We start from the raw sequence: 27,329 nt of genomic DNA, 5'->3' as shown, positions 1-27,329 counted from the left end.
TTCTTACATGGTCACCTTTTCACTCTCATCTCACAGGGTGGAAGGGCCTATGGAGCTCTGTGGGGTCTCTTTTATGAGAATAAGAATCTCATTCAGGAGGGCTCTACCCTCATGATCTAAGCATATCTTAGAGGCCCCACCTCCTAATACCACTTCCTGTACATTAGAATTTCAATGTATGAATTTAGGGGAACACAAAAAACAGGAATTCCTATGTCTTTCACAACTCCAGGCTATTTGTTTTCTGCCTCTGTAATATTGCCTTTTTTCCATGAATGTTTTTATTCAACTTTAATCCTGGCTTCCTAGGTGTCACCTCTGCATCTGCAGAGCATAGTTGCCAGTTGAGATTGCCCTTAAACACATTGAGTCAATAATGTTTCCACCCATCACTAATGGGCCTATGTTAAGACCCATTTAATGTTAAGATTCATTTCATCCATAATCCCTCTCAGGAAATCCAAAAGGAGTATCTGATACTTAAGCATTTGCATTTTGTTACTTTGGTAGAAAGCATAAACAAGTTATGCAGAATACTGTTATTTTCCACAATGCCAAAGCAAGATATTTTGAGTAAATTTCTCAGAGGAAGGCCTTGGCATGAAATGAGAAGCGCCAGAGTTGTCTATATATTAGCTTCACTATCTGTGAGATAAAAGAGTTTGAATGGAGAATTGATGAAAGAAACACCAGCAGTGGAGGGTGGGAACAACCAAATGGCAGCATCACAGGTCTGTTTCACCTGTCAGTAAAAAGCAAATGAAAGAAATAGTGGATGAAATATCCAGTGGAAGAAAGAGATGGTAGCCAAGTTGTTTCTTACTTCTTCATCTTATGGTATAAGGATAGTCCAAAGACAGGAGACAAAAGGTAAAGAAAGACAGTGGGGCCAACTTCTCTACAGAAGCAACAAATAAGCTCACTACTATATCCAGGTTCATTTGAAGAAATAACAAGTCTCAGGAAACAAATTCTATAGAGAAAATCAGACCACGTGCAAAAGCTATGGTACAGTGCTATTGATTAAATGTGCAATAAGGGATTGAAGTTCAGTTCAGTGCAGTTCAGTCTCTCAGTCGTGTCTGACTCCTTGTGACCCCATGAATCGCAGTACACCAGGCCTCTCTGTCCATCACCAACTCCTGGAGTTCACTCAAACTCATGTCCATCCAGTCAGTGATAACATCCAGCCATCTCATCCTCTGTCATCCCCTTCTCTTCCTGCCCCCAATCCCTCCCAGCATCAGGGTCTTTTCCAGTGAGTCAACTCTTCGCATGAGGTGGCCAAATATTGGATTTTCAGCTTCAGCATCAGTCCTTCCAGTGAACACCCAGGACTGATCTCCTTTACAATGGACTTGTTGGATCTCCTTGCAGTCCAAGGGATTCTCAAGAGTCTTCTCCCACACCACAGTTCAAAAGCATCAATCCTTTGGCGCTCAGCTTTCTTCACAGTCCAACTCTCACATCCACACATGACCACTGGAAGAACGATAGTCTTGACTAGACAGACCTTTGTTGGCAAAGTAATGCCTCTGCTTTTTAATATGCTATCTAGGTTGGTCATAACTTTCCTTCCAAGGAGTGTCTTTTAATTTCATGGCTGCAATCACCATCTGCAGTGATTTTGGAGCCCCCCAAAATAAAGTCTGACACTGTTTCCCCGTCTATTTCCCATGAAGTAATGGGACCAGATGCTATGATCTTAGTTTTCCAAATGTTGAGCTTTAAGCCAACTTTTTCACTCTCCTCTTTCACTTTCATCAAGAGGCTTTTTAATTCCTTTTCACTTTCTGCCATAAGGGTGGATTTATCTGCATATCTGAGGTTATTGATATTTCTCCCGCAATCTTGATTCCAGCTTGTGCTTCTTCCAGCCCAGCATTTTTCATGATGTTCTCTACATATAAGATAAATAAGCAGGGTGACAATATACAGCCTTGACATACTCCTTTTCCTATTTGGATCCAGTCTCTTTTTCCATGTCCAGTTCTAACTGTTGCTTCCTGACCTGCATATAGGTTTCTCAAGAGGCAAGTCAGGTGGTCTGGTATTCTCATCTCTTTCCCCATGTCCAAGGAGCTGTGGCTGCGTGGGCAAAAGAGGGCCATGAGGAGCTACTCCACGTTCAAGGTCAGGAGAGGTGGCTGTGAGGAGATACCCCTCTTCCAAGGTAAGGAGCAGGGGCTGTGCTTTGCTGGAGCAGCCATGAAGAGAAACCCCAGGTCCAAGGTAAGAGAAACCCAAGTAAGATGGTAGGTGTTGCGAGAGGGCATCAGAGGGCAGACACACTGAAGCCATAATCACAGAAAACTAGCCAATCTGATCACACGGATCACAGCCTCGTCTAACTCAATGAAATCAAGCCATGCCATGTGGGGCCACTCAAGACAGATGGGTCATGGTGGAGAGGTCTGGTAGAATGTGGTCCACTGGAGAAGGGAATGGCAAGCCACTTCAGTATTCTTGCCTTGAGAACCCCATGAACAGTATGAAAAGGGATTGAAGAAAAGTAGGGAAAACCTTGAGATTTCTCAAGAGGCTCTCAGAGAGGGAAAAAAATCAGGCTCCTTGACTTTCCCAATTAAACATTTTCTGAATCTACAAGCCTTGTGTTGATGAAATATTTATCCACATGCAAGAACACAAATCAAGACATTTTCTTAGTTTCCTGTTACTGACCTCAATTTTCAATGCTGTGTTCAGTTTAGTTCAGTTCAGTCACTCAGTCATGTCCGACTCTTTGTGACCCTATGAACTGCAGCATGCCAGGCCACCCCATTAATCATGACTCTTGGAGTTTACCCAAACTCATGTCCACTGAGTCAGTTATGCCATCCAACCATGTCATCCTCTGTCCTCCCCTTCTCCTTCTGCCCTCAATCTTTCCCAGCATCAGGCTCTTTTCAAATGAGTCAGCTCTTTGCATCAGGTGGCCAAAGTATTGGAGTGTCAGCTTCAAAATCAGTCCTTCCAATGAACACCCAGGACTGATCTCCTTTAGGATGGACTGGTTGGATCTCCTTGCAGTCCAAGGGACTCGCAAGAGTCTTCTCCAACACCACAGTTCAAAAGCATCAATTTTTCTCTGCTCAGCTTTCTTTATAGTCCGACTCTCACATCCATACATGACTATTGGAAAAACCATAGCCTTGACTAGACAGACCTTTGTTGGCAAAGTAATGTCTCCGTTTTGAATATGCTGTCTAGGTTGGTCATAATTTTCCTTCCAAGGAGTAAGTGTCTTTTAATTTCATGGCTGCAATCACCATCTGCAGTGATTTTGGAGCCCCCCAAAATAAAGTCTGTCACTGTTTCCACTGTTTCCCCATCTATTTCCCATGAAGTGATGGGACCTGATCGCATGATATTAGCTTTCTGAATGTTGAGCTTTAAGCCAACTTTTTTACTCTCCTCTTTCACTTTTATCAAGAGGCTTTTTAGTTCTTCACTTTCTGCCATAATGGTGGTGTCATTATGTATCATTATTTGAAAGCCAATATATTTCAGAAGAATGATAATGGGTCACATTTCCTACAATGAATTATAAGATTTTCTATCTTATAATAGATGGCTTGTGGTAAAGGAAGAAAGGGAAGGAGAAGAAGAAGAGGAAGGGGAGGAAGACGATAAGGAGGAAAAGGAGGAGGGAATGAAGGAGACAACCATTTCTGTTCTAAAATATATTCTTAAACCAAATGCAATGGTGATGTTGATATTCCCACATCCATCCAATAGATCTATGCCAGTTAGCACTGTTTTAGATCCCGGAGAGTATGTAACCATGAAAAGCAATTATTTTTATATCTGAACAAATGTGTTTCTCCCCCATCACAAAGTGGCCTCTACATTCACTACCCACGACTGTGTTGGCCTTATGACTTGTTGAGCCAAGTAGAATAAAATCAAGGTGGTACTAGGTGGTTCCAGACTGTGGAAGCTTATGATTTGTTTTCCCTTGAAAGTCACCTGCCATTGAAACAAAAACAAAGCAGTCTTCTGTTGGAAAAAGATGCCAGATGGATACAGAGAGGCTTTGGAAAATAAGAGACAAGAGGGGAGATGAGAAGCCAAACCAGCTCCATGTAATTCTACTCTCCCCAGTCAAGGCACTGGCATGTGAATGAAACCAACTTGGACCCCTGAGGCCCACTCAAATTGCCTAAGTAAATACAAAGTAATTCCAGGCAGGGTAGGAAAAATTCAGAATAAATTTTCTCACTTCTTCCAAAAGTTAAGTACAATATCTAAACAAATTTGTTTACATTAGGTTAAGTTAAAATGAAATAAATGGACTGAGAATTGTTCTATTGTACAAATGCAATAGGTAAACCACCAAAAGATGATAAATAGCTTGTAAAAGGCAGATGAACAATTCAGGCTGGACGAGAACATTTTCTAAAGGAAATGCAAAGTGTATCTTCTATAAGAATTTCTTTTTAAAAAAATAAAAGATTAAGGCTGAAAAAGATTAATTGAAAGAATAATTTTAAGTTACAGAAGGAATGGTAAAAGGACCAGTTTGGAGCAATGAGTCTATTTATTACAAAACTAGAGACAAAAGAATGAGAAGACTTATGGTTAAAGAACTCTATATAAAAATACTAACCTAATGAAGACAAGCAATGAAAATTCAGAGGTAGGAGAAGGAAAGTGGAAATCATCTCTTATTCCTAATTGTCTAACACATGACTTACAAAGTAACAACTACAACTATGTGACAATTTTTAATAAATTTTCTTATCATACTTAAAATGATGTTTTAGTCACTAGTACATCATGCTGAAGGCATAGTCATTGAAAATATAGGAATTTTTTTCGATTTCACAGGAATGTTTCTCCTTCTGTTAAATTAAAATAAAATAAAATTGTTTATCTTTAAATAACTATTTTTATAAAGCTATGTGGAATATTTATGTAAAATATGTTTGTATATATTTACTTATCAATGCATAGATGTCTGCAAGCCTATTAACTAAATCTTAACACTCTTACTGAGTGGTGGGCTATGTTTTTTGTTTTTATTGCTTGAATTTCCTACTAATAGGCATAAAACAGCATAGCAAACATACCTATGATATTAATTCATAAAATGACAGCATTCACTGAATAAATATATATGTATAGTATGTAATGAATAACTCCTTCATATATTGTATATCTCTTAATCCTGAAATATGCTCAAGATTTTTTTAAATATTTATTTTACATTAAGTATTTATACTGTGAAAATCATTCATGATGTACCTGTGGCTGGAAGAGGTAATTTTTTTAAAAGAGGAAACGAAAGCAGAGTTTTGTCACTTTCCAAGAGTCTCAGAAAAATACAAGAAACATGTAAGAATAACTCATGCTGCTGCTGCTGTTGCTAAGTCGAATAACTCATATTTTAATCTTAAAAAATGATGTTTAATTTCTCTGGAGTTGATATCAAAAAAATCTAAAAATTTCTATTGCTGAGGTTCTTGTCTGGAGCTCTGCTCATCTGGTCCTTAAACTCCGTCATTTCCTACAATATCTTGCCAGTCCTTTCCCTTGTCTGACATAAGCTAAAAATAATGGTTTCTATTACTTACTTAAAACAGAACTTAAATTATTGTGTTGAGGCTTTCATATAACATTGCAAATAATACCAACTTCAATAACTAGATGCTGCACTTGGTAGGAGGATTCCCTTCTACACCAGTTTTAATGTTAAGAAGATAGTCAAGTCATTTTATTAAATGGTATTATGCTTATTTAAAACAGATGATTGAAGAACATATAGAAAAATAGAATACATTTTTTTTAGCAAATGTAATAACAGAACAATAGTGTTACTAAAACAGTTAAATTGAAAGAAGCCATTAAACAGTCTACATTTCCCACAAAAATGAATTTCTGCCTCGCATATCATCTATAATTTTTAGAATATAGTCTAATCCAAATTTGTTTCCAATTTTAAGCAGGTGCTATCACTTTTATATAAGGGCATAATTTTTTCTCTTACTCTTCTCTAGATTAAGTAATTCCAAAGGTAGATTTCCTCTAGTTATTCCTTGTATGTGTTAGTTGCTCAGTCATGTCCGACTCTTTGTGACTCCTTTGACTGTAGCCCAGCAGGCTCCTCTGTCCACGGAATTCTCTAGGCAAGAAAACTGCAATGGGTTGCCATTCCCTTCTCCAGGAGATCTTCACCACCCAGGATTCAAACCTGGGTTTCCTTCATTACAGGCAGATTCTTTACCATCTGAACCACCAGGGAAACCTGGTTATTTCATATATGCTCTTAAATTAAGATACTTATGATTTTTTATATTTCTTGATCCATTCTCCATTGCAATTGCATGTCTGCTTATTTTGTTTAGGCTTTTTAAAAAGCCAGTATTACTAACTGCATTTTTAAAAAATACACACACAAAACCATGGAAATTAAAAAATATAAGAGAAAGCTTGGTTTAGAATTTTGATTTATTTTGCTTTTTGATATACTGAAGGATGCACTGATTTGTTTCATCCCTACCCAAGCTGAAAAGTGTTGTGAAATACATATATTTTTTAAGAAAAATAGTGAGAATTCATAGATATTACTAAGAACTTTGTGCCTTATGAATAAATAAACATTTTTTTCAAATTTACATTTCACTTGAAAATTAAGTAGCAGAAGGAACTTTGATGTAGATTTGAGAGATACTAAAAATAACTCATAAAAAATAAAAGTGATTCATAAATCTAAAAATTCTCATACATTAAAAAATCTGTTGATTTCAACACAATCATAACCCATAATAAAGATATATCATATTAAGATCATGTCATCTCTAAATGTTTGCATATACTATCAACTCTCTCTAGAAAATCATCCCTAAACACAATATAACTATATCTGTCCCTGTTTATATCATTTTTATTTTTGTTTTCAGATTAAATTATCATTTTTTTGAAACTTAGATTTTATTTTTTAAGTTGCTCAGTCATGTCTGACTCTTTGTGACCCCATTCTCTAGGCCAGAATACTGGAGTGGGTAGCCTTTCCCTTCTCCAGAGGATCTTCCTAGCCCAGGGATCGAACCCAGGTCTCCCACATTGCAGGAAGATTTGTTTTAAATAAATTATCATATTTGTTATAGACTAGCTTTATGACTGGAGAAGGCAATGGCACCCCACTCCAGTACTCTTGCCTGGAAAAATCCCATGGACAGAGGAACCTGGTAGGCTGCAGTCCATGGGGTCACTGAGAGTCGGACATGTCTGAGCGACTTCACTTTGACTTTTCACTTTCATGCATTGGAGAAGGAAATGACAACCCACTCCAGCATTTTTGCCTAGAGAATCCCAAGGATGGGGGAGCCTGGTGGGCTATGGGGTCTCACAGAGTCGGACACGACTGAAGCGATTTAGCAGCAGCAGCAGCAGCTTTATGATGTTTGCCTTCCCAATAGAAAATCCACTCCAAGAAGGAAGGATATGCCTATTTTGTTCACTATTACAGCACCAGTCTCTAGCCCAAGAATTGTATATTGTAAGTCATCAGAGAAGTTTCTCTAATACGTTGAATTAAATCACTTTAACATAAATAAGAGCAAAAATTAAATTATTTTCAGTAATATGAAGCTGAGAATGATGTTTTTTTAACTTCTTTCCTTTGAGAAAATTATTAAATTCTCATTGGATCATATGTACCACAGCCAAAATAAATATACATTTTGAAACATCATTTGAACAAGTAAAAGCTTTTACTTTTAGTTGAAATGTCTCATTTTTAAAAATTTTGAAGAGATTGAGAATAAAAATTTAAGGTAGTAATATATTCCTGAATTTTATTATATCATGAAAACTGTGACACTGAAGTCTTGTAAGGAATAAGAGAGGACATTTTTCTGAATTCATTTATCATTCTAAAAATTATTTTCCATCTGCATCTGAAGTAAAACTAAAGAAGGCCATGCTATTTGAGAACCAATTGGTAAGAAGATACTTTAACCATAATTAGATACAATTAAAGGCAATAAATTTTGTCCTGTTTTATTTCAATTTTAATAGTTGATAATGCCAGTGGGTGAATTTTTTAAAGATTAAAGTTCACTTTTTTTTTCCTTTCAACGTAGAAACGTGTGTGTGTGTGTGTGTGTGTGTGTGTTAGTCATCCCGGCATTTAACTATTCTTGGCAGTAAATATTACTTGATTATACATAGAAGAATGAATGAATGAGTGAGATTAATATGGGAATAGTGGAAGCATTACCTATCATATTTAAAAGAAAAAAAAAGCAGATCCTTCCATACTTACCTGTCACCTGATATTTCAACATAAGGAAATGTGGTAGTTGATACACAAAACCAGCCCAATCAATGAACCAAAACAGCTAAGATTCACATCCCCCTATAGTGTCTCCCTTTAAATCAGGGCTGACTCTATGTTAGGGGTTGAATTTTGCCCCCCTCTCCAATTCAAAAGTTAATATTTTAACACCCAGTATCTCAGAATGTGTCTTTATATGGAGATAAGATATTTACAGAGACAACTGACTTAAAATGTGGTCATTAGGGTGAATTCTAATCCCCTAAGACTGTCCTTTTAATACAGGGAAATTTGAAGGAAGACAAAAGCAGGGAGAATGTCACATGAAGATGAAAACAGAGATATACAAGCCAAGGGACTCCAAATATTGCCTAAAACCACCAGAAGCACAGAACAGGTTGTTCCCACAGCCATCAAAGGGAGGCAACACAGCCAAGCTTAATCAACCCACTGAGTCATGAGATCTTATTAAAAAATTGTTTTAGTTCATTGAGTTTTTGAAAGGTTTAGCTATGTAGAAATAGATAAGTGGGATACTATAGTTTTTCAGTTATTTTGAGTGTTAGTTATTCTCATCAGACCAGCAGCATGGACATCAACAGGAAATTTTTTAAAAAGCAAGTTCTCAGTTCTGAGTCAAAAACTCCAGGGGTAAGATTCTACAGTTGGTGTTTAAACAATCCAAGGTGATTCTGATGCACACACCAATTTGAAAAGCATTTTAAATGCTTTCTCATTAAATCCTCTACACTTTTAGCTTCATGGAGACAAAATGCAGGCAAAAAGATAGATTTTAACAAGCCTACAAATATTTGCCTCAGCTACCAGTATCTGACCTGCCTCTTGAGAAACCTATATGCAGGTCAGGAAGCAACAGTTAGAACTGGACATAGAACAACAGACTGGTTCCAAATAGAACAAGGAGTACATCAAAGCTGTATATCGTCACCCTGCTTATTTCACTTATATGCAGAGTACATCATGAGAAATGCTGGGCTGGAAGAAGCACAAGCTGGAATCAAGATTGCTGGGAGAAATATCAATAACCTCAGATATGCAGGTGACACCACCCTTATGGCAGAAAGTGAAGAGAAACTAAAAAGCCTCTTGATGAAAGTGAAAGAGGAGAGTGAAAAGTTGACTTAAAGCTCAGCATTCAGAAAACTAAGATCATGGCATCCAGTCCCAACACTTAATGGCAAATAGATGGGGAAACAGTGGAAACAGTGTCAGACTTTATTTTTTGGGCTCCAAAATCACTGCAGATGGTGATTGCAGCCATGAAATTAAAAGACGCTTACTCCTTGGAAGGAAAGTTATGACCAACCTAGATAGCATATTCAAAAGCAGAGACATTACTTTGCCAATAAAGGTCCGTCTAGTCAAGGTTATGGTTTGTTTTTCCAGTAGTCATGTATGGATGTGAGAGTTGGACTGTGAAGAAAGCTGAGCTCAGAAGAATTGATGCTTTTGAACTGTGGTGTTGGAGAAGACTCTTGAGAGTCCCTTGGACTGCAAGGAGATCCAACCAGTCCATTCTGAAGGAGATCAGCCCTGGGATTTCTTTGGAAGGAATAATGCTAAAGCTGAAGCTCCGGTACTTTGGCCACCTCATGCGAAGAGTTGACTCATTGGAAAAGACTCTGATGCTGGGAGAGATTGTGGGCAGGAGGAGCAGGGAATGACAGAGGATGAGATAGCTGGATGACATCACCGACTCAATGGACATGAGTTTGAGTGAACTCCAGGAGTTGGTGATAGACAGGGAGGTCTGGCGTGCTGCAATTCATGGGGTCACTAAGAGTCAGACATGACTGAACCACTGAACTGAACTGAACTAAACCAATATCTGCCTTTCAGCTTCTTCTCCTGCAAAATCTTGCCATTAGCCAAATGCTCCTGGCTTGGGCTTCCTTCAGCCCATTTCCTACATGTTCTGCTATCCACAGGTCCATTCAAAATCTGTGGCCTCCCCTGAATTGTTTCTCATTTTTCTTTTTAGTTGTTCCTGTTAACCTATAAAGGTTACATATAAATCTCAGCTAAATTTCACCTCCTCCCCAGCCCCTTTGGTGAGTTTCTTGACTAAATCAACCTTACTGTTAATAAGACTTCAGTGTAATATGTACCTGTTTCATAAATCACATATCACAGTTAAAACTATACATATTCTTGTGTAATCATTTAGCATTATGTCTCACCCCACAATAGAGTGTAAGTTAAATATAGTTATTAGTGTAATAGTGAGAAAAATGAAGATCAGGAAACTGATTTTCAATAGAATAGCAACAATATTTATGTAAACTCTTGCTAGCACTCTTTGTACAGGCATATATATTTAGCCAAGTATCTCATTTAATACAGTTTTGGAGTGATAAAGTTAATCTGAAAGTTTTAAAGTAAAGTTTATTTTTGTTTTTATTTTATACTTACTGCACTTTTTCTAAAAGCAATGAAAATTGTCCAAACATGGAATGTTTTTTGTACCTTAAAGGTGAAATTTTTCTAATTACCTTGTAACAATATTTTATAAGAAGTGTGCTTTAAATTTTTTTTTTTCCAATAAGCTTCTCCCTATGTTTTCCTCTAAAAGTCTTGTAGTATCTAGTCTTACACTTAGGTCCTTAATCCATTTTGAGGCTATTTTTGTATATGATGTAAGAGAATGTTCTAGACACATTCTTTACATGTGGCTGTCTAGATTTCTCAGAACCACATATTGAAGAGTCTATCTTTTCTCCATCATATATTCTTGTTTTCTTTGTTATAGATTAATTAAACCCAGTGTGTGGGGTTTTTTTTTGGGGGGGGGGTTTGTTCCATTAATCTATAATTCTGTCTTTGTGCCAATAACAAATGGTTTTTATTACTGTGGCTTTAGAGTATAATCTGAAGTTAGGGGGCCTGATTCCTCCACTCTGTTTTTCTTTATCCAGATTTTGCTACTTGGGGTCTTTTCTGTTTCCATACAAATTTTAAGATTTTTGTTGTAGATCTGCAAAAAAATGTCATTGACAATTTAATAGGCATTGCATTCAATCTGTAGCTTACCATAAATCATAGCAGTATCTTTCTGAATATATCTTCTGGAGTAACAAAAATAAAAACAAACAAATGAGATCTAATTAAAATTAAAATCTTTTGAACAACAAAGGAAACTATAAACTAAGACAGTTTACAACCCTCAGAATGGAAGAAAATATTTGTGAGTGATGCAACTGACAAGGAATTAATCTCTAAAACACATAAACAGTTCATACAGCTCAATATAAAAAAAAAAAACAAAAACAAAAAATACAATAAAAAATAAGCAGAAGATCTAAATAGACATTTCTTCAAAGAAGATGTACAGATTGCTAAAAAGCACTTGAAAATATGCTCAATATAACTAATTATTAGAGAAATGCAAATTAAAACTACTGACAAAGTGTTTTCACCTTATACCAGTCAAAATGGCTGTCATCAAAAAGTCTGCAAACAATAAATACTGGAGAGAGTATGGAGAATAGGGTACCTGTCTATGCTTTTGGTGGGAATGTAGGTTGGTACAGTCACTGTAGAGAACAGTATGGAGTTTCCTAAAGAAACTAAAAATAGAACTACCATATAATCCAGCAATCTCACTTCTGAGCATATATTCAGAGTAAACTATAAATAAAAGAGATACATGTAGTCCAAGGTTCGCTGAAACAATATTTACAATAGCCATGACATGGAAGCAACCTAAATATCGATTGACAGATAAACAGAGGAAGAAATGGTACCTATATATAATAGAATATTACATAGCCATAAAAGAGAATGGACCCCTTGAATGGATCCCATGTCCAAGGAGAGGTGGCTGCGCAAGTGAAGGAGGGCCGAGAGGAGCTACTCCACATTCAAGGTCAGGATGGGCAGCTGTGAGGAGATACCCCTCATCCAAGGTAAGGAGCAGTGGCTGTGCTTTGCTAGAGCAGCCGTGAAGAGATACCCCACGTCCAAGGTAAGAGAAATCCAAGTAAGACGGTAGGTGTTGCGAGAGGCATCAGAGGGCAGACACACAAACCATAATCACAGAAAACTAATCAATCTAATCACACTAGGACTACAGCCTTGTCTAACTCAATGAAACTAAGCCATGCCGTATGGGGCCACCTGACGAGAGGGTCATGGTGGAAAGGTCTGACAGAATGTGGTCCACTGGAGAAGGGAATGGCAAACCACTTCAGTATTCTTGCCTTGAGAACCCCATGAACAGTATGAAAAGGCAAAATGATAGGATAATGAATGAGGAACTCCCCAGGTTAGTAGGTGCCCAATATGCAACTGGAGATCAGTGGAGAAATAACTTCAGAGAGAATGAAGGGATGGAGCCAAAGCAAAAACAATGCCCAGTTGTGGATGTGACTGGTGATAGAAGCAAGATCCGATGCTGTAAAGAACAATATTGCATAGAAACCTGGAATGTTAGGTCCATGAATCAAGGCAAATTGGAAGTAGTCTAACAGGAGATGGCAAGAGTCAATGTTGACGTTCTAGGAATCAGCCAACTAAAATGGACTGGAATGGATGAATTTAACTCGGATGGCCATTATATCTACTACTGCGGGCAAGAATCCCTTAGAAGAAATGGAGTAGCCATCATGGTCAACAAAAGAGTCTGAAATGCAGTACTTGGATGCAATTTCAAAAATGACAGAATGATCTCTGTTCGTCTTCAATGCAAACCATTCAATATCACAGTAATCCAAGTCTATGCCCCAGTCAGTAATCCTGAAAAAGCTGAAGTTGAACAGTTCTATGAAGACCTACAAGACCTTTTAGAAGTAACACCCAAAAAAAGATGTCCTTTTCATTATAGAGGACTGGAATGCAAAAGTAGGAAGTCAAGAAACACCTGGGGTAACAGGCAAATTTGGCTTTGGAATATGGAATAAAGCAGGGCAAAGGATAATAGAGTTTTGCCTAGAGAACACACTGGTCAAAGCAAACACCCCCTTCCAACAACATAAGAGAAGACTCTACACATGTACATCACCAGATGGTCAACACTGAAATCAGATTGATTACATTCTTTGCAGTCAAAGATGGAGAAGCTCTATACAGTCAGCAACAACAAGACCAGGAGATGACTGTGGCTCAGATCATGAACTCCTTATTGCCAAATTCAGACTTAAATTGAAGAAAGTAGGGAAAACCACTAGACCATTCAGGTATGACCTAAATCAAATCCCTTATGATTATATAGTGGAAGTGAGAAATAGATTTAAGGGATTAGATCTGATAGAGTGCCTGATGAACTATGGACAAGGGTTCGTGACATTGTACAGGAGACAGGGATCAAGACCATCCCCATGGAAAAAATGAAAACAAGCAAAATGGCTGTCTGAGGAGGCCTTACAAAAATAGCTGTGAAAAGAAGAGAAGCAAAAAGCAAAGGAAAAAAAGAAAGATATAAGCATCTGAATTCAGAGTTCCAAAGAATAGCAAGGAGAGAAAAGAAAGCCTTCCTCAATGATCAATGCAAAGAAACAGAGGAAAACAACAGAATGGGAAAGACTAGGGATCTCTTCAAGAAAATTAGAGATACCAAGGGAACATTTCATGCAAAGATGGGCTTGATAAAGGACAGAAATGGTATGGACCTACCCTGGTGGCTCAGAGGTTAAAGCATCTGCCTCCAATACGGGAGACCCGGGTTCGATCCCTGGGTCAGGAAGATCCCCTGGAGAAGGAAATGGCAATCCACTCCAGTATTCCTGCCTGCAGAATCCCATGGATGGAGAAGCCTAGTAAGTTACAGTCCACGGGGTCACAAAGAGTCGGACACGACTGAGTGACATCACCTCACCTCTAAGAGATGTAGAACATATTAAGAAGAGGTAGCAAAAATAGAGAAGAACTGTGCAAAAAAAGATGTTCATGACCCAGATAATGATGATGGTGTGATCATTCACCTAGAGCCAGATATCCTGGTATGTGAAGGCAACTGGGCCTCAGAAAGCATCACTATGAACAAAGCTAGTGGAGGTGATGGAATTCCAGTTGAACTGTTTCAAATCCTGAAAGATGATGCTGTGAAAGTGCTGCACTCAATATGCCAACAAATTTGGAAAACTCAGCAGTGGCCACAGGACTGGAAAAGGTCAGTTTTCATTACAATCCCAAAGAAAGGCTAAGTCAAAGAATGCTCAAACTACTGCACAATTGCACTCATCTCACATGCTAGTAAAGTAATGCTCAAAATTCTCCAAGCCAGGCTTCAGCAATATGTGAACCATGACCTTCCTGATGTTCAAGCTGGTTTTAGAAAAGGCAGAGGAACCAGAGATCAAATTGCCAACATCTGCTGGATCATGGAAAAAGCAAGAGAGTTCCAGAAAAACATCTATTTCTGCTTTATTGACTGTGCCAAAGCCTTAGACTGTGTGGATCACAATAAACTGTGGAAAATTCTCCAAGACACGGGAATACCAGACCACCTGACCTGCCTCTTGAGAAATCTGTATGCAGGTCAGGAAGCAACAGTTAGAACTGGACATGGAACAACAGACTGATTCCAAATAGGAAAAGGAGTACGTCAAGGCTGTATATTGTTACCCTGCTTATTTAACTTATATACAGAGTACATCATGAGAAACGCTGGACTGGAAGAAACACAAGCTGGAATCAAAAATGCTGGGAGAAATATCAATAACCTCAGATAGCAGATGACACCACCGTTATGGCAGGAAGTGAAGAGGAAATAAAAAGCCTTTTGATGAAAGTGAAAGAGGAGAGTGAAAAAGTTGGCTTAAAGTTCAACATTCAGAAAACGAAGATCATGGCATCTGGTCCCATCACTTCATGGGAAATAGACAGGTGAACAGTGCAATCAGTGTCAGACTTTATTTTTGGGGGCTCCAAAATCACTGCAGATGGTGATTTCAGCCATGGAATTAAAAGATGCTTACACCTCAGAAGGAAAGCTATGACCAACATAGATAGCATATTCAAAAGCAGAGACATTACTTTGCCAACAAAGGTCTGTCTAGTCAAGGCTATGGTTTTTCCAGTGGTCATATATGAATGTTAGAGCTGGGCTGTGAAGAAAGCTGAGCGCTGAAGAATTGATGCTTTTGAACTGTGGTTGTGGAGAAGACTCTTGAGAGTCCCTTGGACTGCAAGGAGATCCAACTAGTCCATTCTAAAGGAGATCAGTTCTGGGTGTTCTTTGGAAGGAATGATGCTAAAGCTGAAACTCCAATACTTTGGCCACCTCATGTGAAGCGTTGATTCATGGAAAAGACTCTGATGCTCAGAGGGATTGAGGGCAAGAGGAGAAGGGGATGACAGAGGATGAGATGGCTGGATGGCATCACCAACTCGATGAACATGATTTTGGATGAACTCCAGGAGTTGATGATGGATAGGGAAGCTGGGCGTGCTGCAATTCATAAGGTCACAAAGAGTTGACACAACTGACCGACTGAACTGAACTGAACTAAAAAGAGAATGAAATAATGCCATTTGCAGTGACATTGATGGACCTGGAGATTATAATACAGTGAAATAAATCAGAGGAAGAAAAATATATGATATCACCTATGTGTAAATAGATGGGGAAACAATGGAAACAGTGGCTGACTTTATTTTTCTGGGTTCCAAAATCACTGCAGATAGTGATTGCAGCCATGAAATTAAAAGAAGCTTACTCCTTGGAAGGAAACTTTTGACCAACCTAGATAGTATATTCAAAAGCAAAGACGGTCCCTCTAGTCAAGGCTATGGTTTTTCCAGTGGTCACATATGGATGTGAGATTTGGACTATAAAGTAAGCTGAGTGCTGAAGAATTGATGCTTTTGAACTGTGGTGTTGGAGAAGACTCTTGAGAGTCCCTTGGACTGCAAGGAGGTCCAACCAGTCCATCCTAAAGGAGATCAGTCCTGGGTGTTCATTGGTAGGACTGATGTTGAAGCTTAAACTCCAGTACTTTGGCTACATAATGCGAAGAGCTGACTCATTTGAAAAGACCCTGGTGCTGGGAAAGATTGAGGGTAGGAGAAGGGGACGAAAGAGAATGAGATGATTGGATGGCATCACTGACTCAATGGACATGAGTTTGGGTGGACTGCAGGAGTTGGTGATAGACAGGGCGGCCTGGCATGCTGTGATTCATGGAGTCGCAAAGAATTGGACACGACTGAATGACTGAACTGAACTGATGTGTAATCTAAAAAGTGATACAAATGAATTATTTACAAACAGATTTACAGTTTTAGAAAACAAACTTATGATTACCAAAGGAAAAGGTGGGGGGTGGAAATTAGGAGGTTTGGATTAACATATGCACACAACTATATATAAATTGGATAATCAACAAGGACCTATGTACAGCACAGGGAACTCTACTTAATAATCTACATGGGAAAAGAATCTGAAAAAGAACATATATATATATATATATATATATATATATATATATATACACACACACACAACTGAATCACTTTGCTGCACACCTGAAATTAACACAATATTTTAAATCAACTATATTTCAATATAAAATAAAAATTCGAATATATGTATATGAAAGACAAGGAAATAAAAATTGTAAAGATTTACCCATATTGACCCATATAGATATATCTCTTCTCATTCTTTTTAGTTGCTGCTTTGCACTATACCATAAATTTATTAAATCAATTTCTTATTGATGGATTAAAAATATTTGAGAAGGATTTTTATTTAATAATAACTGTTCACATGCTTCATAAATAGGGTTTTAATTATATCAAGATATAATAATACAATATTTATTTTCATACACATATTTATGTTCATTGTATGAAAGCATATATTTATTTTCAGGGTTTGCTTTCAACTTTTTAACAATCTCTTTGAGGAGGGCATGGCAACCCACTCTAGTATTCTTGCCTGGAGAATGCCATGGACAGAAGAGCCTGGCATGGTCATTTGGGGACTACAGTCCATGCGGTTGCAAAGAATCAGACATAAATGAGTGACTAAGCGCACACACACATATACTATAAACTAGGCCTCCCTGGTGGCTCAGCAGTAAAGAATCTGCCTGTCAGTGTAGAAGATGTGGGTGGGGGAGATTCAATCCCTGGGTTGAGAAGATCCCCTAGAGAGAGAAATGGCAGCCCACTCCAGTATTTTTGCCTTGAGAATCTCAGAGACAGAGGAGCCTGGGGGGCGATAGTCCATGGGGTCACAAATAGTTGGACACCATTTAGCAACTCAGTCAATCAGTTCAGTCACTCAGTTGTGTCTGACTCTTTACGACCCCATGAATCGCAGCACGCCAGGCCTCCCTGTCCATCAGCAACTCCTGGAGTTTACCCAAACTCATCTCCATCAAGTCGATGATGTCATCCAGCCATCTCATCCTCTGATGTTCCCTTCTCCTCCTGCCAGCAATCCCTCCCAGCATCAGGGTCTTTTCCAATGAGTCAACACCTTGCATGAGGTGGCCAAAGTACTGGAGTTTCAGCTTCAATATCAGTCCTTCCAATGAACAACCAGAACTGATGTCCCTTTAGGATGGACTGGTTGGATCTTCTTGCAGTCCAAGGGACTCTCAAGAATCTTCTTCAACATCACAGTTCAAAAGCATCAATTCTTTGGCACTCAGTCTTCTTCACAGTCCAACTCTCACATCCATACTGGAAAAACCATAGCCTTGACTAAACAACAATAAAAATATTATGGACAACAAGAAATCTTAATGGACATCTGTCATCATACCCCAGGAAGTCCAAGAGGAGTAGCATGGACTTTCTCCTTCCCAGGTTACAGCTTCAGGGTGGTCTGCAGTTATCTCGGAGGAGCCAAATTGACCTGCTGGAATGGAGTCTTCAGAAGGATGAGCTCAGAACAGTGACTGTTCACACTGGTTACTGGTAGCCCTTTAGCCTGATTCTGTGAACTTTAGGACTTAAGACAAGTACACATTTCCTGCTATGAAAAAAGGTTAATTCATCAGCCACACACTCCTTAGGAGGCTGGGAGATGAAGGCTTTAGTTGTGCAGCCTCTCCCAGAAAAACTAGAGACAGTATGTGGGCATATAACAGTTATTCCTAAAATTGGTTTACAATATAGATCTTCATGAAATATTTGTTTAATGAATGAGTACAAAATATTCTAAGAAATATATTGAAATTCCAGACATTGTGGGGAGAAATCTTTCTTGTAAGAAATGTATATCTACTTGGAAACTAATTTTTTATATTAATAAATGCATTTTTAAGGAAAGCTTTAAAAATACTAACCTATTTCTTCTAATCACATGTTTTTTCTTACTATTATGCACTTTAGTTTACTTAAAACCATTGGGTCTCTATTGACCGTATGGATAAATATAAGACAGCAGTGTCTTCCTCATAAGAAAATATGCAGACATAGAAGATGAAGGGAGGAAAGGGTATATGTTGATAACACTATTACACAAAGCATCACTGTTTGGTACTATAGTAAAAGCACAATTTCTTCAGATGAGCCACTCTGCTCACATGTTTTGAAAGTTTAAAAAGACTCAACCACATAATGTGTGTTCCCTTTAAAACAGGTTTAGTTTAAGCATTTGGGGAAGAATTTGAGGAAGAAGAATCTGATTTAGAAAGACACTTCACCGATTTTTTTTTTTTTTTTTTTGCTTCCTACAGTCGTATGTTTAATATCTTTTATTTACTGGAAAAACACTGCTCTGAGACTTGTTTTAAAATAATGAAAAGTAACTTACAATTATGTACACACTATAGCAGTGTGAAATGTAGTTAGAAGAAGAAAGCAAAAGAAAACAATTTTAAGAAAAGAAGAAAAAGTCTAGAATGTTTGATATATAAGTTACATAATACAAGGTGATCTGTAGTTTATAACCGTGGGTCACAAAGTGAATAAAGAGCTACCTAACATCCAACATGACAAACATAATTAAACTATAAGAAAAAAATTCCCATAATTTTGCTAGGAAATAGTAACCAGTCTTGATACTTAGATCAAGGTAATGTTATTTTTATCATATGATTCTATGCTGTAAGATGTTATGCTGTAAGATGTTGTCCATTACTAGCTGTGAATTTTTCTTTAATGAATAAATAAATGAACTAACAATAACTGTTGAGAATGAAATTAACTCCATTAATTTCTAATTAAATATTATGTCTAAATGGATAAGTTCATCTTTGATATTTAGTAAACACATTATTTAGTTATACTTTGATTATTAAACTGAAATAAAGTATTTATTTTCATCAAATTATAATACTCATAAAAATCTTGTATTGCTTTAAATTCATGTTACAAAATAGGTGTGCTTTATGCTTGAAGTTCTGTGATGATCTACAGTATATGATGTTCCAGTAAAGGCTGTTTAATCAAATGTGCCCTTAGTCACTGGCCTCAATAAACTAGAAACGTTTCTAATTTCCCAGAATGTTATTATTAGAGTCATAAGAAATACAAAGAAGAGTCATCAGTCCTTAGTTATTTTCTGGATATGATACTTCAGGGATAAAGGCCTAATTACTAAGTTGAGTTCATTATTATACTATGGTTGAAATAGTCAAAGACATCGGCATTATCCATATCAAGTTCTTAATGTACTTCCATTCATCTGCTTGATTTTCTTTTTCCTCCCTGATATATTTCCCAGTTTTTTTGCTGATGTTTTCTTACTCATTTCCTAAAAGTGGTCTTGTTTGAATTATACTGCCCTCCATAATACATAATATTATCATTATCTTCATTAAAATCTCTCAGTCAACTTGCTTATGTATATGAAGTTTGGCTATTAAAAGTCTATTTATTAAGTTAAAACTGTACCTAGGAACAACTGCTTATTTCACAGAATGTAAGTTCTTTGTCTATCCAGGATGAAGAAAATCATACAGAACAAGAAAAACCTTGCCCATGTAGCATTTTGTCTTCTGTCATTATTTCTTTTATTTTTTACATGTTTAGTCTGCAAACTAATACATTTATATACAATTTACAAAGGCTAATATCTTAAAGTTAATTTAAATTCCTCAAGAAATGACCTCTTCTATACTTATTTATTCACTCAAGATTTATTGACAGCAATCACCTGTCAAAACTATGTTAAGTGCTCTGATAACTAAAAATAGGCTTTGAATTTAAAATAAAAGTTACTTCAGGGAACTTTTAAACAGTGAAATAATAATTTTATATCACTGCATTCTTGAAGAGTCTAATACTGCAGATACTTTTATATTTCTTTCTAACTGTTCTTTATTCTAAAATTTTCAATTTTCTTAACTTCATAAATCCAAATGAAGGGCATTCATATTCTATCAATAATACCAACAAAATAATGAAGAAAACTGCTATAGCTGGGGTGGCCACTGAATTTATTGTTGTGTGCATGTGTGTGATCCAATGGACCATAGCCCTCCAGGCTCCCCTGTCCATGGGATTCTCTAGGCAAGAATACCAGAGAGGGTTACCTAGCCTTCCTCCAGGGGATCTTCCTGACCCAGGGGTCAAACCCACACCTCTTATGTCTCCTGCATTGGGAAGCAGGTCCTTTACTACTGGGGCCACCTGGGAAGCCCTTAAATGAGGAATATTTGATAGTGAAAAGAACATGATCAATAATTTTGCCAAAAGTAGGCATGAATGGAATTTGCCTCTCCTACCGTCTTGTCGGGGTTTCTCCTTTGCCCTTGGGCATAGGATATCTCCTCACAGATGCTCCAGTGCCATGCAGCTGCCACTCTTACCATCTTCCTGGGGTTTCTCTCCTTCGACATGGGATATCTCCTTGTGGCCGTTCCAGTGAAGCCAGCCACTGCTCCTGACCTTGGATGTGGAGTATCTCCTCATGGCCGCTCCAGCACTGCACAGCTGCCAGAGGGCTCAAACAAACCTTGTGCACACCAGGACCCAGGGACCCCACAGAGACTGAGACACCACCGTGTTTGAGCGTCTCCTGTTGAGGTACAAGTCAGCAGTGGACTGCCATGGGGACAGGGGCTCTGGGTGCAGCAGACGTGGGTATGGCATAAGCCCTCTTGGAGGAGGTCCCCATTAACCCCACCATAGAGCTGCCAGAACTTACACAGGACTGGGAAATAGACTCTTGGAGGGCACAAACAGAAGCTTGTGTGCACCTGGACCCAGGAGAAAGGAGCAGTGACCCCACAAACAGAATAAACCAGACTTGCCCAGGAGTGTCCAGGAGTCTCCAGTGGAGACATGGGTCAGCAGTGGCCTGCTGTAGGGTTGGGGGCAGTGACTGTAGCAGTACGTCCATGGGATCTTTTGAAAGAGACTTCCATTATCTTCATTACCTCCACCATAGTTTGGGCCCAGGTAAATAGCAGAGAGCACAGCTCTAGCCATCAACAGAAAATTGTATTAAAGATTTACTGAGCATGGCTCTGCCCCAAAGAACAGGACCCAGTTTCCCCCTCAGTGTCTTTCCCATCAGGAAGCTTCCATAAGCCTCTTATCCTTCTCCATCAAAGGGCAGAGAGATTGAAAATTACAATCACAGAAAACTAACCAATCTGACCATATGGACCACAGCCTTGTCTAACTCAGTGAAACAATGAGCCATCCAACATGGGCTGGTCATGGTGGAGAGTTCTGACAAGATGTGGTCCACTGGAGAAGGGAATGGCAGACCACTTCAGTGTTGTAGCCTTGAGAACCCCATGAACAGTATGAAAAGGCAAAAAGATAGGACACTGAGAGATGAGCTTCTCAGGCTGGTAGGTGCCCAATATGCTACTGGAGATCAGTGGAGAAATAACTCCAGACAGAATGAAGGGATGGAGCCAAAGCAAAAACAACATCCAGTTGTGGATGTGACTGTGGATGGAAAAAAGTTTTGATGCTGTAAAGAGCAATATTGCATAGCAACCAGGAATATTAGGTTGATGAATCAAGGCAAATTGGAAATGGCCAAAAAGGAGATACCAAGAGTGAATGTTGACATTTTAGGAATCAGCAAATTAAAATGGACTAGAATGGGTGAATTTAACTCAGGTGACCATTATATCTATTACTGTGGGCAAGAATTCCTTAGAAGAAATGGAGTAGCTATCACAGTCAACAAAAGAGTCTGAAATGCAGTACTTGGATGCAATCTCAAAAATGACAGAATGAACTCTGTTCATTTCCGTGGCAAACCATTCAGTATCACAGTAATCCAAGTCTATACCCTGCCCAGTAATGCTGAAGAAGCTGAAGTTCAACGGTTCTTTGAAGACCTACAAGACTTTCTAGAATTAACACCCCAGGATGTCCTTTTCATTTGGGAGACTGGAATGAGAAAGTAGGAAGTCAAGAAAAACCTGGAGTAACAGGCAAATTTGGCCTTGGTATACAGAATGTAGCAGGGCAAAGGCTAATAAAGTTTGCCAAGAGAACGCACTGATGATAGCAAACACCCTCTTCCAACAACACAAGAGGAGACTCTACACATGGATATCACCAGGTGGTCGACACTGAAATCAGATTGATTATAATCTTTGCAGCCAAAGATGGAGAAGCTCTATACAGTCAGCAGAAACAAGACTGGGAGTTGACTGTGGCTTGGATCATGAACTATTTATTGCCAAATTCAGGCTGAAATTGAAGAAACTGGAGAAAACCACTACACCATTCAGGTATGATCTAATTCAAATCCCTAACTTCCCTACTGTGGAAGTGAAAAATATGTTCAAGGGATTAGATCTGATAGAGTGCCTGATTAACTCTGGATGGACATTTGTGACATTCTAAAGGAGACAGGGATCAAGACCATCCCCAAGAAAAAGAAATGCAAAATGGCAAAATGGCTGTCTCAGGAGGTCTTACCAATAGCTGAGAAAACAAGAGAAGCAAAAAGCAAAGCGGAAAAGGAAAGATATTCCCATATGAATGCAGAGTTCCAACGTATAGCAAGGAGAGATAAGAAAGCCCTCATCAGTGACCAGTGCAAAGAAATAGAGGGAAAAAATAGAACGGGAAAGACTAGAGATATTTTCAAGAAAATCAGAGATACCAAGGGAACATTTCATGCAAAGATGGGCTCTATAAAGGACAGAAATGGTATGGACCTAACAGAAGCAGAAGATATTAAGAAGAGGTGGCAAGAATACACAGAACTATATAAAAAAGATCTTCATGACACAAATAATCATGAAGGTATGATCACTCTCCTAGACATCCTGGAATGCAAAGTCAAGTGGGCCTTAGGAAGCATCACGACAAACAAAGCTAGTGGAGGTGATGGAATTCCAGTTGAGCTATTTCAAATTCTAAAAGATGATGCTGTGAAAGTACTGCACTCAATATGCAAGCAAATTTGGACAACTCAGCAGTGGCCACAGGACTGGAAAAAGTCAGTTTTCATTCCCATCCCAAAGAAAACCAATGCCAAAGAATGCTCAAACTATTGCTCAATTGCACTCATCTCACACGCTAGTAAAGTAATGCTCAAAATTCTTCAAGCCAGGCTTCAACAGTATGTGAACCATGAACTTCCAGATGTTCAAGCTGGATTTAGAAAAAGCAGAGGAACCAGATGTCAAATTGCCGACATCTGCTGGATCATTGAAGAAGAAAGAGAATGTCAGAAAAACATCTATTTATGCTTTATCAACTATGCCAAAGTCTTTGACTGTGTGGATCACCACAAACTGTGGAAAATTCTGAAAGAGATGGAAATACCAGACCACTTGATTTGCCTCTTGAGAAAGCTGTATGCAGGTCAGGAAGCAACAGTTAGAACTGGACATGGAACAACAGACTGGTTCCAAATAGGAAAAGGAGTACATCAATGCTGTATATTGTCACCTGCTTATTTAACTTATATGTAGAGTACATCATGAGAAATGCTGGGCCAGATGAAGCACAAGCTGGACTCAAGATAGCTGGGAGAAATATCAATAACCTCAGATATGCAGATGACACCACTCTTACGGCAGAAAGTGAAGAAGAACTAAAGAGTTTCTTGATGAAAGTGAAAGGGAAGAGTGAAAAAGTTGGCTTAAAGCTCAACATTGAGAAAACGAAGATCATGGCATCCAGTCCCATCACGTCATGGGAAATAGATGGGGAAACAGTAGAAACAGTGTCAGACTTTATTGTGGGGGGCTCTAAAATCACTGCAGATGGTGATTGCAGCCATGAAACTAAAAGATGCTTACTCTTTGGAAGGAAAGTTATGACCAACCTAAACAGCATATTAAAAAGCAGAGACATTACTTTGTCAAAAAATTTCCATCTAATTAAGGCTATGGTTTTTCCAGTGGTCACGTATGGATGTGAGAGTTGGACCAGCAAGAAAGCTGAGCACCAAGAAATTGATGCTTTTGAACTGTGATGTTGGAGAATCTCTTGAGGGTCCCTTGGACTGCAAGGAGATCCAACTAGTCCATCCAAAGGAAATCAGTCCTGAATATTCCTTGGAAGGACTGATATTGAAACTGAAACGCCAATATTTTGGACACTTGATGTGAAGAAAGGCAGGAGGAGAAGAGGACAACAGAGGATGAGATGGCTGGATGGCATCATAAACTCAATGGACATGAGCTGGAGTAAACTCTGGGAGTTGGTGATGGACAGGGAGGCCTGGTGTGCTGCCTTCCATGGCATTGCAAAGTGTCGGGCATGACTGATCAACTGAATTGAACTGAACTGCGGCTTGAATAGGTCTGCTAAGGCAAATCTCTACTTTTATCTTGGTAAGTATTTTCAGAGTTGGAATAGGGATTTTTTAATCAGCTTTGTCTGATTCTCACCAATGTAATACATTCTGCCAACCAGAGAGACATATTAAAAACAACAGCAAAGACAAAATTATGTAGCTGTTCCTTTTGAAGTAAGTCAAGTGAGGGGAGACACAGAGTAAAAGCCATTTTAGAGCACCTAGAAGGAATGCAGTCATATCTGTTCCTGGAGGCTTCCATGTGCCCCTGCCCACTTCTTATCTTTGCTGTCTATAAAATCAAAAGTGTGGATTTATCTGACTCATGGACCTCTTTCAGTCATCAACAATTCATCAGAAAATGAAGGTTGCTCCTTTTTCTTTTGCATAGATTATTTGGAAATCTCTAGCTGCTTGAATTTCTGTAAAATGTTCAAATTTCTTTGTATTAATTCAGTGAAAATATTTATATTTTTCCTTCTCACCTAGCATGAAATGGCTTCTTCCACATCCTATCCAACATCACAGTAAAATCTCCATTTTATTTTCTGAAGTTATAATATGTTTTCTCCTTGATACTAACCAGGAGATTAATTGATAATATTCATTTGATTTAATCTATGTTTATTGACTATTTTGTTTCTCTAAGATGTAAGCTATGTGAGGGCCAGCATTTTACCCATCATTACTTTGTCCCTATTAACTAGGAGAATGCCTGGAATAATAGGTGCTCAATCAGTATGTGTAGGTTTAATAAAATCTTTGTTTCTAAAATGAAACAATATGGAAATATTCATCAACTCAGCTGGTTTTTAAACTTTTTGTAAAATAAAGATTTTGATATGAATATAGGTAGGGAGCGGGAGGTAAAATTACTTTTACCAAGCAAATGTGTTACAGCTAGAAAATATGGGAGCATTAAAACTGGCCAGTAATGTATTGTTTAAAGAAAAAAAGTGAAATAAAACAGACACATGGGAATTAGAGAATTTTAATAATTATCAAACAATTTTAATAAAGCATGCTTGCTGTTTGTGAAAATCTGAAAATAGTACATATATATGACATTGATTTTTTAATGAGAACAAAGGAAATTAAATGCAAGTCTTAATTTACATACATGACAAACATTATTACATTTAATGATAGATTCTTATTCAGTCGCTGTTATGTCCCCCATAGAGTACAGTATGCCAGTCTTCTGTGTCCTTCACTATCTTCTAGAGTTTGCTCACATTCATGCCTATTGTGTCCATGATGCCATCCAACCATCTCATTCTGTCATTCCATTCTCCTTCTGCCCTTAACCTTTCACAGTATCAGGGTCTTTCCCAATGAGTCAGCTCTTTGCATCAGGTGGCTAAATGATTGGAGCTTCAGCTTAAGCATCAATCCTTCCAATGAATATTCAGAGTCAATCTCCTTCCTGTTCAAGGGACTCAAGAGTTTTCTCCAGCATCACAATTTAGAAACATCAATTCTTTGGTGCTTAGCCTTCTTTATGGGCCAACTCTCACATCCATACATGACTACTGAAAAAAACACAGCTTTGACTATGAGTACCTTTGTTGGGAAAGCGATGTCTCTGCTTTTTAGTATCTTGTCTAGGTTTTTCATAGCTTTCCTTCCAAGGAGCAAGTGTCCCTTAATTTCATGGCTATAGTCACCATCCACAGTGATTTTGGAGCCCAAGGAAATAAAATCTATCACTGTTTCTACTGTTTTCTCCATCTATTTGCCATGAAGTGATGGGACTGGATGACAAGATCTTCATTTTTTTGAATGTTGAGTTTTAAGCCAACTTTTTCACTCTCCTCTTTCACCCTCATCAAGAGGCTCTTTAGTTCCTCTTCACTTTCTGCCATTGAGGTGGTATCATCTCTATCATCTGTTGATATTTCTATATCAGGCTGTGAATATTTCTCCTAGCAATCTTGATTCCAGATTGTGATTCATCCAGTCTGGCCTTTCACATGATGTAGTCAGCATATAAGTTAAATAAGCAAAGTGACAATATACTGCCTTGACATACTCCTTTCTTAATTTTGAACCAGTCCATTGGTTCAATTTCTGGTTCTAACTGTTGCTTCTTGACCTTCCTACAGGTTTCTCAGGAGACAGGACAGGTGGTCCGGTAGTCCCATCTCTTTAAGATTTTTCCACTGTTTGTTGTGATCCACACAAAGATTTTAACACAGTCAATGAAGCAGAAATACATTTTCTTTGGAAATCTCTTGCTTTCTTTATTTTTCAACAGATCCCAAGTATGCTATGTATGTATGTCTCATTTAATATATTTTAGAAATATAGAGATGACTTTCACCATCACTAATTTTAAACATACAACATGTCTTCCAATCATGCATGTCATAGGTTAAATATGAAATACAAGTAAATTCTAGG

Source organism: Oryx dammah, unplaced genomic scaffold (assembly GCF_014754425.2).
Source record: "Oryx dammah isolate SB20612 unplaced genomic scaffold, SCBI_Odam_1.1 HiC_scaffold_12, whole genome shotgun sequence".
Taxonomy (NCBI): Eukaryota; Metazoa; Chordata; class Mammalia; order Artiodactyla; family Bovidae; genus Oryx; species Oryx dammah.
The sequence above is the reverse complement of the archived record's forward strand: the minus strand, read 5'-3'. Positions refer to the sequence as shown.